Source organism: Octopus sinensis, linkage group LG2 (assembly GCF_006345805.1).
Source record: "Octopus sinensis linkage group LG2, ASM634580v1, whole genome shotgun sequence".
In the NCBI taxonomy this organism is placed as follows: Eukaryota; Metazoa; Mollusca; class Cephalopoda; order Octopoda; family Octopodidae; genus Octopus; species Octopus sinensis.
This window is the reverse complement of record NC_042998.1, coordinates 74234002-74237644: the sequence shown is the minus strand read 5'-3', so window position 1 is coordinate 74237644 and position 3643 is coordinate 74234002.

Genomic DNA, 3643 nt, shown 5'->3' with positions numbered 1-3643 from the left:
TTTCTCACGACAGTAGACTCACCATGGCAAGCATTCAAAACTTCTCTATCATGTACGGCAACACATTGACGCAAATTTTTTAGCTTGATGTAATAGAGAATTCCTAAACAACCGCTCCTTGAAATTTGAATCCCCTTCCAGCCCCATTTAGACCCCTTTTCACATTTTGGTTAATATAACCCGATTTCATTCGGGTCTACTGGGGCCACATTTTATAAGATGAGGAATTTTGTCCTAGAGGTGACGCCTTTCATTTGAGGAAAAAAATAGTTGTCATGCAAACTTGCCAGCACTTTAACATAGGTGTGCATATTTTCAGCAGAATCGACCGACTACGTAATGCACACATTATATATATATATATATATATATGTGTGTGTGTGTGTGTGTGTGTGTGTGTGTGTGCACGCATTATATATACAAATGTACAAATGAGATATATATCTGTATAAATTAAATTAGAGATAAAACCACTAATAGGCAAATCAAACAGTGAAAAACCAAAAACAAAAACATAAAAAAAATATATAATATAGAAAATATATAAAATATAAAATTGAAAAATTTAAATTACTTAAATTGAAAATAAAAATTATTAAATTATATTTATAATTTGTTTAAAAATATATATAACTATGAAAAAGTATGAAAAAGTTTAATATACATAAATACAGATATATACACTTTGTATATATACATTATATATACATATTTATATATAGAACACACACATACATTATATATACATATTTATATATAGAACACACACACACATACATTATATATACATATTTATATATAGAACACACACACACACACATATAAATGAACGCAAGAATATCTGATTCATAATATTTGTTCTCATGCTCGTGTTTTGTTGGTGACAGACAGATACTTAAAAGAATGCCGCCGAAGTGATGGGAAGGTAGGAAACAGAGTCAGTGAAAAAGAAAGGAAATAGCGAGAGTGACCGATACTTTAAATAACGGTAGTGGCATTCTCAAAGTTATTAATGAAGGGGAGTAAGAGAGGGAAATTAGGAAATAGCGTGAGTGAGGAAGATGGCCCCTAGCAACCACACCTTTTAAGATAGGGATGTCTAAGGTAGCCCACGAGAATCGTCACCTCATTCTACATGTCCCTGTAAATTTTGGAGCGAATCGGACGGGACGTAGTGGCATTGAAAGCGATCCAAGCGGTAAAAACGCATTTCAGTTTTATATATATATATACTGTAAGCTCATATCAACTTACAATAAATATGTAAATATACTTATAGTCTCTCCACCATATAAATATATACACCTATATATGTGTATATATATATATCGTTCAGTTTAACGGTAAACTGTTTTTATATATACTCGACTTGAAAATAACCATTACAATATATACACCTATATATATTGTATATATATATATATATATATATATATATATATTATATATATATATATATATATATATATATATATATATATATATATATATATATATATATATATATATATATACGTACACAAGCACATGTATATACATGTGTATGTTTTACAAGATTCAAGAAATTGGATGTTGAAGCATGATGTTGTTGTACCTTATGGTGGTCATGGGTCATTTTGCGAAATAAAATAAAACAAATAAAGCAGATGAGCTGGTAATATTTGATTTCTTTTTAGCATCTTCAGTGAAATAGCTAACTAATTAACTAATCAATAGTTTTATCAATTGTTTGATCTTATCATTCGGTTGGTTTGCGAAAGTGCTTTCGTCGCAACCTGTGACTTTATCACTGTCGTGCCCTCATCTGCTCTAGTTCTGCCACAAAATGACCTTTCTAAATTTTTCTTTAGACGAGTCAACCGATTGATTAGTCAAACGATTGATCAAGCCCTTAATTATTCAATTAATTAATTAGCTGACTGATATTACTGTTAGTGAAACATAAACAATGCTTTTGTCTTGCAAAATGATCCTTTCAAGGTACAACGCACGGACACAGCGGCTCAAACAGACAGGCAGACAGACAGATACACATACACACACACGCACGCATGCACACACATACACACACATACACACACACTCACACACTCACACAGCATACACACAATACACGTACATACATATACTGTGGACGCATGCACATACGTTATGGGTGTGTGTGTATGTATATATGCATGTATGTACGGATGTATAAACACATGCATATATATATATATATATATATATATATATATATATATAAAGGAAATGAAGGAAATGCTGACAAAATAATTTAAGTAAGGGAGATGTATTTAATTAGGTGAAAGTTCTTTTTACCGGTTGCGCATTTGTTATGCTTATCAAAAGATATTTGTTTTAAGAGAGATAGAGTTCCTGTCTGATAGATTTTTTTCTCTTATCTGATAAGAGAAAAAATCTATCAGAAAGCAACTCTATCTCTCTTAAAAAAATATCTTTTGATAAGCATAACAAATGCGCAACCGGTAAAAAGAACTTTCACCTAATTAAATACACTCTCCCTTACTTAAATTTTTTTGTCAGCATTTTCTTCATTTCCTTTTTTTATATATCACAACTCGTGTTCAAACATCTTCTTTTTTAATTATAATATATATATATATATATATTATATATATATATATATATATATATATATATATATATATATATATATATTATGTGTGTTGTGTGTGTGTGTGTGTGCGTGTACGAGTGAATGGACAAACGAAAGAAAAGGGTACTCAACACGTGCATGCACCATTAATTAAAACAGTTTGATTTGGTTCCGTACTACTTCGAGTTTCGCATGCCTCTAATCGGAACCCAACTCCTTCAAGAAGTTTCTGTCTCAACCACATAGTTCCGTGTTCAGTGTATAGTTGGGCAAGTTTCTGCAACTATAGCCTCGATTCACTAATGCCTTGTGAGCGGATTTTTTAGACGGAGACAGAAAAAGACCGTCATATATGTGAATACACACACACACACACACACACACACACATATATATATATATATATATAACGGGAAGCTTTATGAAAATAAACAAAAGACGAAGGCAGGTGGAATACAAACAAACAATTGTATTAGTATGGCGCTCAGGAATATAAATAAAACAAGTCTTTTACGTTTCGAGCCTACATATATATATATAATATATATATATAGTGTGTGTGGTGTGTGTGGTGTGTGTGTGTGTGTGTGTGTGTGTGTGTGTGGTGTGTGGTGTGTGTGTATGTATGTGTGTATGTATACCCAGGATGCGATGGGTAAATTGTCGCCATTTTATAATGTTAATTTCGCGCATGTGCATTGTTTCTTTTTGATAGTATAGTATAGTAGAGTCAGTTGGGCACCTTTCGTGAGAAGAAAAGCACCATGATGCAATTCAATCTGCCAGAAATTTGGAAACGACATGCTGTACTGCCTGACATTCGCTCTGGAAGCTCAATGTTTGGGTATCAGTGTTTCAGTGTTTGAGAGTCAATCTCAGAACAGTGCAATCTGAGGACATGTACTGAGAGTGATGACAATCAAACATCCAGTCAACATCATGGTGTCTGGTGTGATCACTAGTAATGGTGACGTTGTGCCTCAGGCTCAACACGGAAGCCTACATCAAGTGCCTGAAGGAAGTAGT